Below are 14,326 nucleotides of genomic sequence, written 5' to 3' on the forward strand. Positions count from 1 at the left end.
TTCGGTATTCTGTATCATCATAGACATTTCAGTCTTCTCATTTTACAGCTTTCTTAGGACTCGAGTCGCAGGCTGTGGCTCGACACCATGGGTCGTCCTTTACCGTTTGCTCTTGAAGCTTATTTTCAATCCGTCCTTCTGAGGAGGGAGAGAGAGAGGGAGCATTATTTGCGACGTCTGGTATAAGTTCACTATCTATGTACGCACCGGTTGCGAGTTGATAAAGACACCAGCTTTTAATGTCTTATCGCTAACTTTCATCTGCCGCATCGGCGGCCTCCGGACAAGGCGATATGTCCAGCTGCAACTAATGACGCATGGTGAAAGCAAGCCTATACAAGTTGTAATAAAGGTTATTCTTTTTGTTAACAATCGCTAGTCTGAGCTTTTGAGTGTTCCAGTAGACTCCTGATTGGTTGCTTGCCATCGGCGTCTGTTGAAGGATCGTTGAGTCTGTTTCCTAAATGTAAGATCCCGACATTGCTGCGAGGCAATCACGTCGAAAAACACGCAGCTTTGCGTATGTACTTATCAATCGGGCACGTTTCCTTCGCACAAATAGTGGTCTGCATCATCTTCTGCAGATTTGTACCAACGTATGTATGCAGGATTGCCAGCATTATTGGAAACTTGGATTGGACATTACTTGAGGACTATTGACTCTTGTTGAGACTGCCGGATACGCGAGGAATTAACATGCTCATCTGGATAAACAAAAACTAAATCTTCAACAGCAGACGAAACTTGAGGTCAAAGGCTGGGGGAATGTCGATTGCCGTTGCAAAGTGGCGTGCATGTCGGTAGGCAAAATATTGGACGACATAACGGAAACTAGTTTTAATGACGAAACTATTGACGATGCGACAGCGATACTTCGGACAAGTGTCAATATTTGCGTGCCACAAATTTCACACGGTTTATTTTATACCTTGTTTATAACTATGTTCAATAAAACCATCTACAGGCTCAACAGATCTGTGCATTCGGCTCGTATATCTGCTGTACGCTCGTATCAGCTGACGTGCCTTGATGCTGACCAATGCTACCACAACAAAAGCCTTTACTCAGTTTTTCAGAATGCGGCCATTTGTTATTCGCCATCTGAGTGACGCCCCTCATACAGAACAGCTTAGCCAGCATAAATATCGGTAAATAGAAGAGAGTGTTCGACCGTAAAAGAGGAAATCTTGCTGACTCCACCGTTACTGTCTACACCGCAAGCTCACTCCTGAACCTTGGTCGGCACTGTCGAAAAGTAGGAAATAGGATAGAAAAGATGATGCTAAAAGAAGAGTGTGCTCGTTAATATAGGAACTCGCGTCACATTAAGGGTTGCACCGTGCAGTGAACCACACGGCCAGCCGGGTCCCGCAGGTCGAATGGAAGAATGTGCGTCCGTGACTGGTAGATGACGTCCAGCTTTCCTGCGCACCGAAAGCGTTACCGTCGACTGGGACACTTCAATCGGGTTCGCAATGACCATCTGGCTTTCTTTTGGAGTTAACACTCGTGATGACGATGCAAACGTGTTTATTAACAGAGAAAGGGAGTAGGGGAGGCAGTCCGGGCTCCTTATATGTAGTCTTCGGCGAAAGTTGGTGCCCATGGGATCATTGCCAGGCGGACCTCAAAGGCACCGTCGCGAAGGGCGCCTTCACACTGCTCTGGGATGCAATAGGCAAGAAGGTAGCGTAGCGTATGTGGAGTCGGTACTTGTAGTGTTTGCAGAATGCACCGTAACGGTGAATTCTACCGTCGTTGTGCTCCGGTTGCATGTTGCGGGGCGCGGGGACGTACCCGAAGCTTACCATGGAAGTTAGTGTGGCGGTGAAGATAAAGTTGATAAGTGTAGGATCGGGTCCACTAAGGTTTGTAAAAGGCTTATATGGGTCGGATGAAGTTTCATAATATTTAGAATGACACACCGGGGTGCGTGGACATGAGCAAGTGGCATAATGCTAACGCACAGTTTACACAACTCCCAGAGTAGTTTCTGCGTGGAATTCTGGCACCACGCTTTGAATTTACGCGGCATGTGTGTTAACTCGAGTGATGCCCACGAGAGGGCGGGACAAACAGAGCCACCGAAATCGGAAGCCGGCGTAGTTCCCTCGTTGTACAGGTAAATAATATGGTATGCGAATCCTATTCATTGAAATGAACTGTCGGCAGTATAGCAGTTGGTTGCTAAGAATCCCAATACCTGTATAACACGGCACTTTCTGTGATTTATTAACCGTTGGGGCCTCAAATCTTAGGATATTAAAAAACTCTCACTACTGCTTGGTACCACCGAAATCATGGCGATATGTAGTTGAACGAAAGATTAGCAGGTGCGCTTCCAAAGTGCATATACTAAAAATTGGAACGATACAAAGAAGATTTGCATGACCCCTGCGCAAAGATGACAAGCAAAACCGTGAAGCGGTCCACACTTTTGTTATTGCGATAGCAATGACATTGACACTCCAGGCATATATCTCCCGTCGCCGTCGCCATGAAGTTCCGTATGAGTGAAAGCATGTGAGGGTGAGCGGGCGAAAGCGGTTCAATCCAACACCACCTAGATAGCACATGGCCTTTTCACTCGGATCCATGACGTCATGCTACCTAGCCCGACTGCCATAGAGTCTAATGGAGACGCTTCCGACTAGGCAACAGTGATTTTGATGTCGCCGCTTTCGATGCGCCAGCCTTGTCAATGGAAATTTGGGGCCAGGAAGCGTGACGTCATGGGTCGGAGTAAACAGGCCGTGTGTTATCTAGGTGGTGTAGTTCAATCTCGCATGCATGCGGAGAGCGAGGAACGAGGCCCGGATGCGTGCCTTCTCCTGTGGCATGCGAGGCGGGGTGGTAGGGCGTTCTTCTACGGCGGCTGTTACCCTCCCTCGACGCCGTAGTGGACGCCTTTGGAGGACGCCATAGGGACGCATTGCCGGTGCTCGTATGTCTTGAAAGCAATCTGCAACGTGTCTAAAGAACGCGCCCGTGTGGGACTCCATCTTCGAACGGATCCACGATGTTTGCAGAGTGCGCGTCGTACCGGTAGCTTCGCATGCGCTGTGTTTAAGACGTTTCGTTCGCATTGGAGCGACACTTGTACGAAAGTCAATTGCCTCGCGACTACTGCGACGATTCCAAGCTCTAGCGTTTTCACGGACAATTTCCACTGTCATCAAGTGATGTGTGTTCATGTTTACCTGTGACCCGCCGTGGTTGCTCAGTGGCTATGGTGTTGGGCTGCTGAGCACGAGGTAGCACCCGACCTCTCGTTCGTCAGGAACGTTGAGGACGTGGGCTGGGAGAACACTGCCATGGAGTTCGGCAGCGACCACTACATTCTCGAGACCACCTTCAAGGTGTCTCGGAGTAGGATCAAGGAATTCACGTTCATCGATTGGGACCGCTTTCGCAAGATTCGCGAAGAACCCGGCAAAGACAGGGCACCCGCCACCCTCGAAGAATGGTGCGAAAGCGTCCGGAACGACGCTTCCGCGGCTACCAAGAAAGTAGAAACCGATTTCGACGTCGAGCGGATGGACAGCAGACTTGCCCACCTGATCGAGGTCAAAAACGCCCTGCTCCGCCGATGGAAGGGCCAAAGGCTCAATCGCAGACTCCGAAAAAAGATCTCAGAGCTCAACAAGGTCATCGATGAACACTGCAAGGCGCTATGCCAGCAGCAGTGGGACGAGCTCTGCGAATCCGTCGACGGACAGATGCGCAACGGCAAATCCAGGGGTATGCTGAAGCACCTTCTCGACGAAAGCGGTTCGAAGTCAAATCAGCGGCATACGTTGGCCCGGGCCCTTCACGAAGCCACCAGGTCTCACACGGTTGATGAGCTCGTCTCAAAACTCGTACAGAAGTACTTGCCCGTCTGTCGCGATGGAGATCCAGTGACCCAACTCCCGGACTACCGAGGCCCTCCACGCCCCGAGCTCGACGAAGACTTCTCCGTTGCCGAGGTCAGACAGGCCATCTTCGCACTCAACCGCAAGTCTGCGCCTGGTCCAGACGGAGTCACCAACAGAATGTTGAGAAACCTAGAGGACACGTCGATCGTCTTCCTGACCGACAAAATCAACGAGTGCTGGAATAGCGGCGTTGTTCCTGCAGAGTGGAAGATGGCCTGTACGGTGCTCATTCCCAAGCCCGGCAAGGCCCCGAACACCGAGAACCTCAGGCCGATTTCTCTAACCTCCTGCGTCGGCAAGGTCATGGAGCGCGTCGTCCTCAACAGGGTCAACGGGTACCTCGAAGACAACGAGGTTTACACCTACAACATGATCGGCTTCCGCGCCGGACTCTCGACGCAGGATGCAATGAAGCTAATAAAGCATCAGATTGTGGATGGCCGTTCCAGAGACGTCAAGGCTTTGCTCGGTCTGGACCTCGAGAAAGCTTTCGACAATGTGCTCCACAGCTTCATCGTAAAGACCATTTCAGACCTGGGTCTCGGTTACAGATTCCATAGCTACGTCAGCTCTTTCCTAACGGACAGGAAGGCCAAGCTTCGCATTGGGGACTTCCGCTCCAACGATGTGCCCCTCGGAAGGCGGGGCACTCCTCAGGGCGCCGTCATCTCACCCACCCTGTTCAACATCTGTATGATTGGTCTTTCCGAGAGGTTGGCACGCGTAGAGGGCGTCAAGCACACCATATACGCCGACGACATCACCTTATGGTGCCCCGGCGGCTGCGAGGGCAGAGTCGAAGAATCCATGCAGGAGGCGATCGATGTGATCGAGGAGTATCTCCGCCCCACCGGACTTCGATGCTCCCCCGCCAAGTCGGAGCTTCTGCTTTACCGAAAAGAGAAGGGAGGAATACCCAAAGATTGGAAGCCAGTTTCCGAAAGCAGCATCAGTCTTCGTACTTGTGACGGGGGGATGATACCCAGGGTCGACGTTATTCGGGTCCTCGGCATGTTTGTCGAATTCAACGGCGGGAACGGAACGGCTCTCCGCAAGATCATCGCAAAGACGGACAACGCTTTCCGCCTCGTTCGCAGAATAGCAAACCGGCACCGAGGAATGAAGGAAAACAATCTCCTCAGGCTTATCAATGCCTTCGTGCTATGTCACTTTACGTACACAATTTCTATGCACAACTGGCTCAGAGCGGAGCGAGACAAGCTCAACGCTCTCATCCGCAAAGTGGTCAAGAGGGCTCTCGGGCTACCCATCAGGACCCATACCGAGGATCTCCTCAAGCTGGGGGTGTATAACACTGCCGAGGAGATTGCCGAGGCCCAAGAACGTGCGCAACTCACTCGCCTGAGCACCACAGCGGCAGGTAAACACATCCTCGAAGAGTTGGGTTACCACCCTGCGGGATTCCCGATGGTCAGTACCCCGATCCCTAGGTGCATTCGAGACAAGTTCGAAGTGGCCCCTGTGCCCCGAAACGTCCATCCCGTCCATAACGAGGGCAGACGCAAGGCCAGGGCAGCAGCCATCCTCAAACAGATAAAGCAACGAGACATTAGAGCAAGCTTCGTCGACGCCGCGGAGTACAGCGATGGGAAGACCTTTGCCATCGTTGTGGTCGACTCCAGCGGCAAGATTTCTAATTGCGCCTCCATTCGCACTTCAGACCCCGGAGTCGCCGAGCAAGCCGCCATCGCCCTCGCCCTGCTAGACAGTCGTGGGTCCGAGATATATAGCCATTCCAAAACGGCAGTTAGGGCTTTTCAGAAGGGTTGCATCGCCAAGCAAGCTGCTCGTCTTCTTAGCAACTCGAATCGATATGCTCTGACGCATCATTCAATCCACTGGTTTCCAGCTCACGTAGGGTCGGTCGAGGGTGCCCCCCAGAACCTGAATGAGTCTGCTCACGAGGCTGCGCGTGACCTCACCGACCGCGCTTCCTCTGCAAGAAGCACCGACTCCCCTCCGCCCTACGGCCACAGGGATGCTCCCGCTACTCATAACGAGATTATTAAATTCTTCTACATGTCTAGAAGGGTCTTTCCACCCCCTCACCCCATGTTGAATAGGGCGCAAGCCGTTTCTCTTAGGCTTCTGCAGACTAGTACGTATCCGTGTCTGTCCGTTCTCCACGAGGCTTACCCGGACGTGTATCGCGACGACGCCTGCCCCTCCTGCGGGCAGACCTCTACTCTAGCGCACATGCTGTGGGAGTGCGGGTCAACATACCCTAAGTTCATCAAGGAGGAGTGGGACTCGCTTCTGCGTAGCCCCGCTCTGGAACAGCAAATCCTGGCTGTCCGGCGTGCCCGCGACCGGGCCGGTGGGCTAGACCTGCCAGTCCCGACGTGGGACTTGCCGGGTGCGCGACGAGTTCGCGTCCTCGCCGGACCTACAATAAATGTTTCTTCACTCACTCACTCACTGAGCACGAGGTCGCGGGATCGAATTCCGGCCACGGCGGCCGCATTTCGATGGGGGCGAAATGCGAAAACACGTGTGTACTTAGATTTAGGTGTGCGTTAAAGAGCCCCAGGTGGTCGAAATTTTCGGAGTCCGGGACCCCCGTGTTTTCTGCAGCGGCCCGAGCCCGCGCCGTACATTACAGAGGGTTGTGGTGCCCTCTCGTTTGCTTCAATCACCGGCGCTTGCACTCGCCAGGAATACGAACACGAATCGCGGTAGTCGAAGGTTTCGGATATCTCCCTGCCTTCTTCCCCGAATACGTCCATGCCATTTTTGAACCGCATGTGTCGAACGCATGGAGGGGGAGGACGTAGCCAAGCACGCGTGAAATTTTTCTACAACAAATTGCACATTTGTAGCCCTTGCGGAACTCCCGACGAACGCCGGTTTGAGCCGGATGAGTTATACCTACTGCGGCACGCTGAGCTCTCTCAGACACCACCGTTCCTGCTCGGATGGAAAAATGTATGCTGCCCAGATATGCGCCTCTCTGAAGCTCCGCGCGCGAGGCTAAAGTTACCTCCGATTGCGTCATGCACGGGCCGACAGCACCACCATTATCGCATGCGACACTTGGGAAGGGCCGAGTAATGGCTTCACTCCTCTACAGAAAGAGGGACATGGGTATAGTATGGTTGCGAAGCTAGACGCGAATATGCCACAGTTACCGTGTTTTCCACACATGGGTTTCGGCAGGTTCGACCCCCGTTGAAGACGTTTCACGTCGAAACGCAATTACAGCCAGCTATATATCCTCCGTGTTATTGTGCCCTGGGGCGCATGCGATCGAGAAACGACTACGCGGCACGGTCATCTGCTGCGTGTGCAGGCTAATGAAGGCCCGCGCCAATCCCTGAAGCTCTGTGCTTGTTCGGGCAATGAAATTTAACCCGCTATAGATATTTATCGACCAACGATATTGCTGCGTGATAAGCTAAGTGCGGATGATACTTGTAGCAGGAAGCTATGCAGAACATAAAGCCGCATTTGAAAAACGTACACGACCAATGATAACTATCCGATCGATCTCAACATGCCTTGCAGAAGTGCGCGCAAGTTGTCCGCGAGAAAGTAAGAACATGAAAAAAAAAACAGGCTAATAGATTCCAATCGCGTACTAAAAGATCCCTTCACATGTCCAAGTCCTTGCGCAGTTTCTTTCGCATTCAAAAGCTGACAAAAAGTATAGCACTAATGCGGGAGTAGCATTTATGCAAAACCGTAAGAAGAATTGCAAGAGGTTTCACGTAATTTGTAAACTTCTATATCACGCGTGTCTGCTGCGCATGCTCTAACACATACACTTTATGAAACCAACATTCGAGCATCTTGCAGCGTTACGGTTACGCAAGCATGATGTTTCAGCTCGTTTGTTCTTACCTCTTTTCAACCTACCGAGGTTCGTGGCAATATTTACAGATAAGGTGTCGATCTATGGCTAGGATCTGGCGGATCAAGTCTGCGCGTAGACAATTTTTTCTACGAGGTCAATCCCGAAGATAGTGCAATACTTCACCGACCAGCGGTGGAGCTGAAGCAGGCGTTAGGCGCTCCCTATACGTGGGCCGTTCAAGAAGGTAGTGCAATGCCGAGCCGACCCGCTGAGGAAGTCGCCATATTCCGTCGCTGAACAGACAACGGTGCGTTACCCTGGCGCCATCTCATAGCGGTCGTCGCCGCAGAGCCCGCCTTGTACGGCACTACGCTTTCCTTCTCGCGCTCTCTTCGCCGTTGCCGCCTTTCATCCCCCGCTGCATTCTGTATTCTCTCCTTCCTTCTTCGCTGTGCTCATTCGCTCCATCACGCCGAGGACGCCAACACAAAGTGCAGGAACGGTCGTCTAAGAGCGGCGCTCTAAAAGCGGCATTCGTATACATTCACCGGCCATCTAAATGGAACACTTGCGCGATTTTGATATTGACAGCTTGTTGTGATGGCAATTAACACAGTACCACAAATATTTAATCATAAAACTCTTTATTGGGCAAATTCGCTCCCAGAAAAGCAAGTTGCACTGAAAGTGCAACGATAGTGGCGTGCACAGTCAGCCGTCGTCCAAAATTTCATCAGCGTGTCCGGCGCATCGGCTTTCGTACATGATCAGTCGAAAGCTACAGCCTAATCGCAGGCTCTCGCACATCTTTCAGGAAGTGCAAAACATTCGCGTCGTGCATAAACACAGAAAAGGGGTTGGGCGACGACAAAGGCAACAGACACAATCGGCTACGCTAATCGACAATGTCCCGATACATGCAGACGTGTTTTGCACCACGCGATAACGTTTAAAATATTTAGCCGTTCAAAGGTGGTCACTGGTAAAACACAAAAGAAGTACATGCAGTGCACTCGTCAATATATTCCAACAACGAGTTCGGACATGAACCACAGGTAAAACTTCCACTAAACGATCCAGCAGTGGCTTCACGTGTGCTGCCGTCAAGGAAAGTGTAGGGCACGAACACCAAGAGTCTCAGCTCGATGCGCAGACTGGCACCAGGGCGTGTTTGCGGTTCGCTAGAATGCTTCGTCGCACTGTAATTACGCCGGGTAGCTCCAATTACCGTGAAGACTTGCCACTCTTTGCAAATTCCAACAACATATTTAATGAAGCATCTCTTTTGTAGCGAGTATCCAGAATGCTGTTGGAGAGGCGCGACACACAGAGGACGCGACCTCGCCCAGATAGCTTCAAGCTTCCACGACGTCCGCTATCTTCAGGTACCGACGAATGTGCAGAAAGCAGTATTCGTTCAGCTGGTCCAACTGCTTGCTACCGTCTTCCTGGACCTCGCACTCGACCCGTTCCTGGATGACGCCCGTCATCTTCATGTAAGTGTGTACGTCCGCATTGCGCAGAAGCTGGCGGGCTTTCTCGATCTCGGACACGGCATCGGCCTTCTCACTCCCGGTCACCTGCGCCCCGTCCCGGTCCTGCTCTAGCTTGCGCAGGACACTCTCGACGAGTACCGGGTCCTCCGAGAGGAGCTCGAAGGGGCGTGCGCATTCTGGGTCGTGGTCTCCCATCACGAACCGGGCCGCCCGCTGTGCGAGGCCGCAGTTACGCCGCACGACTTCCTGGGCAGCACACATCTCGTCGTTGTGCTGCAGGCAGAAGGGAATCTCCAGGAGAAGTAGGTTGTAGTTCTCGGCTAACCGCGACAGCAGACGCCTCAGGAATACAGGCACAGAGCTGCCTCTGACGGCTGGGAGAATGAGCTCGTAAAGCTGCCGGTTGTTCAAAGCGGCGTCGGCGAGCTTCTGACAATCTTCGTCACGCAATTCGATCGTGGAGTCCAGGTAGATATTGCTGATGCTGCGATTCAAAGACAGAGCTTCACACAAGTTAGATAGCGACTGACGTAGGGACTCGTCCTCCGCGTGTTCAATTTCGTCCCAGTCATTGCCAGAGTCATATGTTTCGATAATTAGCTGAATTGCCTTGATGGAGGTTGATCCCGTAATGTACGCAGCTAGCGATGCGAACGCGTCGTTATCGAAGAAATCAAGGTAAACGCGAAGCAACGTTATGTGGTTGCAAGTAGCGATGACGTTAAACATGTTTCTCAAAGCAGCCACGTCTGGTAGGAAGATAATGGAATTGACAGTGAGGGCTGTCACTGCCTCACACGCAGAAACTATTTCAGCGTCCTCGGGGTGAACGACATAGCTTCCGATGCGCACCCTTTCGCCAACGCCGCAATCCCGTATTAAGCGACAAATTTCTTGAATACCACAATCAATCGGAACGGTTTCCAATGTCAAAATTTTAAGGCTGCACATCTTTTCAAGTGCTTTGAGCAAGAGGTAGCAGTCTTCCCTGGTGGACCACGTTAAGCTAAGCTTTAAATGCTTCAGCTTGCTGTTTTCCTGCAACGCTAACACCCAAGTAGGGACGCCGAGTGCGTCGACGTATTCATCCGGTTGCGGATTAAGGAACTCTTCGTCACTTCCCTCGAGCAGCAAGCACACACTTTGCAGAGACGGGCTATGGGCTACGGCTTCCAAGAGCAGCGCGCAGTCCTTGCACGCGGCCTGGCCTTCCACGAATAGATCTTCCAAAGTCGACATTGTGCAGATCCCTTGTGCCAGCGTCTGCAACGCCGCGGTTGCGAACACGAGCTGGCGTTCTACCAGTTTGAGTTTCCGGAGCGTCCCGCTTTTCTTGACCAGATATTCCGCGAACCACACCGATGCGGCTTCGAGGGGGCCTGAAGCAAAGAAGCAGCCTCCGACAGTCAGTTCAGTGATGGTGTCATTTTTTAAAAGAGCATCGATGAGCTTCTTGCCCATGACAGCGCTTAATTTCAGCTCCGATACGTCCAGCGAGACCAGTCCGGCGCCATCTTTTTCCAACAGGCGGGCGGGAATTTTCATTCGCTCGGCGGAACAAGCATGGCCGACTGAACATCCGGGCGACTGCTCGAAGACTTCCACTTGGTCGCTTGCATTGCCGAATAGGGTGACCCTCTCGAGTCTCGACGAGGATTGCAGGGCTTCGGCCAGCTGGCTTGTGTTCGCGGCACCGTAGTTTGCCGCCACTGAGACGATACACCGGTGCCCTTTGAGGAGGCAGCGTAAGAGGGACAGGGCTGCTTCTTCGTTGTGGGTGCACAATTGGCAACGGGGGTATCCGAGGCAAACGCCCGGCACCGTCCGGACGCTTAGGTCTCCGAGCTTGTTGTGAGACTCTTCTCTGAGCTGAAGGCCGGCGTGCCACAGCACTTTGTTGCAAGCTGTCAGGTGTCGAAACAGATGACAGACGCGACGGTGGCCCCGTGTGCACGTAGAGGGAATCATCCCCGAACCAGCGACTTCACCTTTGCAAGAAGATCAGCGTCTCTGGAGAACTGCGGGAATTGTGGAAGTGGTACAGACGTCCGTGTTGCGTCGACCGTCTGTCGTGGGTGCATGCATTTGCAGTGGCGGCTTCAATTTGCACCGCCCATTTATACCCTTCCGCTGAACGTGCATTTGAACGGCGCAAAAAGGCTTGCGGTTACCTTGTTTCAAAATCAAGTTTAGTAGGGTCACGAGGTCAGTAGGTAGAATGACACGCGCGTCATTATTTGGGTGTTTCATTGGCTGTCACGTTACTACCAGCCTGCAGCACCTAGACGCGACAATGACTTTCGTTTATTTACGAGCTGTGGCCACCGGAAGAGTGCAAGAAAAGGAACGTGACTCGTATATTGTTCGGTAACGGTTGAGATATGCGCGCAGGACAAAGTTTAGCGCCTACTAAGCACCACTGTGCGCATGAAGGCTCACAATATTCTACCTTCGACCGGTAGTAAAGGATCAAATTGCAAAACGAAAAAAAAAATAAAGTTTATCAATTTAGAGAGGTAAATGAATGCACTCTTGAGGAAAAGCTTAGGGATGTGTGTCAGAAGTCAGCGGCCACACTACTGAAGAGGCATTCTTGTGGATCCTGTTGCGTCGGTGCAATATTAGTGGAGAGAACTTCCAGTGGCACCTTTTGGCGAGTGACGTCGCGGCTAGAATGCCGAAAATGCCGGCTCGCTCAGCTGCCGGGTGCGTTTGTTCCCTTCGAATATGTTCGAGATATTGGTGGCTCGAGCCACACTTATTAAAGGGTATGTGGGCTTCTTTCTGCTGCTATGCCTGAACCACAAAATTGCTTCTTCAAAAGCGCTTGACTCGACAATATTTGCGGATTGGATATGGCAAACTATGTAGCGTTGAAGACTCTACTGGTCTCGCAATGCATATATGCGGCGTGTCTGTCTATAAATCTTGCGTATAAAGAATGCCTGCAAATTCAATACACGAAGTTTTGTGCGACGCTTTGCTAAACACTTAGCATTTTCATAGTACTTAGCTACGAGGGACATGACGTTTTACATGTAAGAAATATCTTGGTACCTATAGTGTCAACATGTTATCGCTTTTTAAAAGACACTGACCGGCGAAGCTGTCATCAGGTTTCTTATTACACTGGCGAGTTGTTCTACTCAAATATGGGCACTTAATATAGCGTAAAAGAAATACTTAGGCACGCATTTCGTATGAAAAGAGCTCGCTGCTACTTTCACCGCTCTCTCAAACAGGCCGCCATAACGAACTACTCATGGATGCTATAAAAACAACGGTGCGTCATGTAGAGTATTTACATAGTTCATTCACAAGTACCATTGCAGCAATCACCTGAAAGAGAAGTTTCGTGGTAGAGATGGAGAGGCAATAAATTGCAAGCTATGACATGTTTGGTGGCAGCCCTCATCAGTAGCCTTTATCGACAATGTGTCACACCCCTCAGGCAACGCTAGCAACCGACCTTCGTTATGGCGGCTCAAAACCCATTAGTTCGTCACAGCCTCCAATTTAAACCACGAAGCAGTTTTGTACAGCGCCAATTGCAATGCATAATGTATGCCGAAGCAAACGGACACTAGTACCATAGAGTTTCCTACAACAATTACTAGAGGGAAATCTGGCGCTGCAATCGTAAAGCCACCATGGGAATGATGGCTATGTACATGGATGTGTCTCATCTTCGTGCTTGTGGATTCAGACGTTCAAGCGGCTTTGTTTATTACGCTTTGCCTTCAGGCCTAATTTGGACGATATTTGTAAGCAATATATGCATTCTTTAAATGCAGAACGCGATAAGATTCTCGCTCAATCATGCGTCCATAGCGCGAGATTTTCATTATTTCCCTTCTGTGCTAATTGTGCCGACTTCTATATCTGCTGTCGGACAGATTTATGGCAGTTTATCTAATTGTTTATAACCAGGCACTTCAAAAATGATCACGTATTACAAAGTCAAGACGCTGTTTGGAGCCAGGAGGACGAAGTACATGGCCAAATCCATATAGTGCCCATAATTCCCGTGCTGGCCGAACTACCCTGCTTGCAGCTTCCGTAGACATTATAGCGTCACAGTTCACTCTGGTGGTGCTTGTACGAAGCTCTATGACCATGACGCTAACCAAAATTTATCTGCCTACTGGCTGTTGTCGGTAACCTTAATTATATACGCGTACGCAGTTGGTTGCTTAGCACCACGACCACATTGTCGTGCTCGGCGCTAGGCGTATGTGTCCGCTTGAAATTGAGAACGCGACGGAGACCAGTCTGGTCGGGAGCATACATGACAATTGAAAACGGACACCGACCAACCAAAGTTTATAAAAGTAAGACGTTTCGGCTCCCACACGAGAAACGTTGTTCAAAATGGTGTTGAGGGGGGGGGGGTGCAATCCTGGCGTCTTCGTCGAGTCTGAGAAGGCTCAGAGTCATCGGAATCGCGAGCGACCACCCGCAAGACACATTGTGCTCCTTGCATTACACCGACGAATTCATCCTCCACCATGTGCGCGCACATATTTATGCGGGAATGACGGCCCCCAATCGCCTGCTCACACGAGGCGGTGCCATGCTCAGGTCATTGGACGTGGCCGCAACTAGAATGAACCCAGCCGCGGCTTGGAAGCTCATCGACGCGCTCATCGAGAACTGCACTGTCACTGAACTCGTCGTCGGCGCCTGTGTCTTTACGTGCGGCCCCCGGAACCGACCGACAGGGCGGTTTGTGCAGTACCTGACCAAGGAAGACGCGACGCTTCGTAAACTGACCCTGAGAGCGGTCTACTTCGATAGCACACCCGGGTGCGACCTTCTCGTGCACGCCATCTGCTCAATGGAGACGCTGCAAGAGTTGGCGGTGCAGTTTCATGGCGGCAGCCGAGACTACGTGTACTTCATGAGAGTGATCGCCGGGAGCCGCAGTATCCGGACGTTAAGCCTGCGATTCACGGGTTTCCCCGATGGACTGATGATTGTGTGCCCAACTGTACCCGCGTACACGGTCAACATTCACGCTTGGGCCGCGGCGTTGCAGAGAAACACAACTCTGGAGGAGTTGCTCCTCGACATTTCATGGTCCACAACCGCAGACTGCT

General features: G+C 51.6%; 1 protein-coding gene and 1 non-coding gene across 2 annotated transcripts in view; both read left to right on the forward strand.

Annotated features, from left to right (window-relative positions):
- LOC139049294 (uncharacterized) overlaps positions 1-14,326 on the forward strand; it is an 88,978-nt gene that overhangs the window by 57,250 nt on the left and 17,402 nt on the right. The window lies entirely within an intron of this gene.
- On the forward strand, positions 2,336-2,439 carry LOC139049334 (U6 spliceosomal RNA). The gene has a single exon (XR_011508195.1). It is a non-coding gene; the product is annotated as a U6 spliceosomal RNA (small nuclear RNA).

Source organism: Dermacentor albipictus, chromosome 8 (assembly GCF_038994185.2).
Source record: "Dermacentor albipictus isolate Rhodes 1998 colony chromosome 8, USDA_Dalb.pri_finalv2, whole genome shotgun sequence".
Lineage (NCBI taxonomy): Eukaryota > Metazoa > Arthropoda > Arachnida > Ixodida > Ixodidae > Dermacentor > Dermacentor albipictus.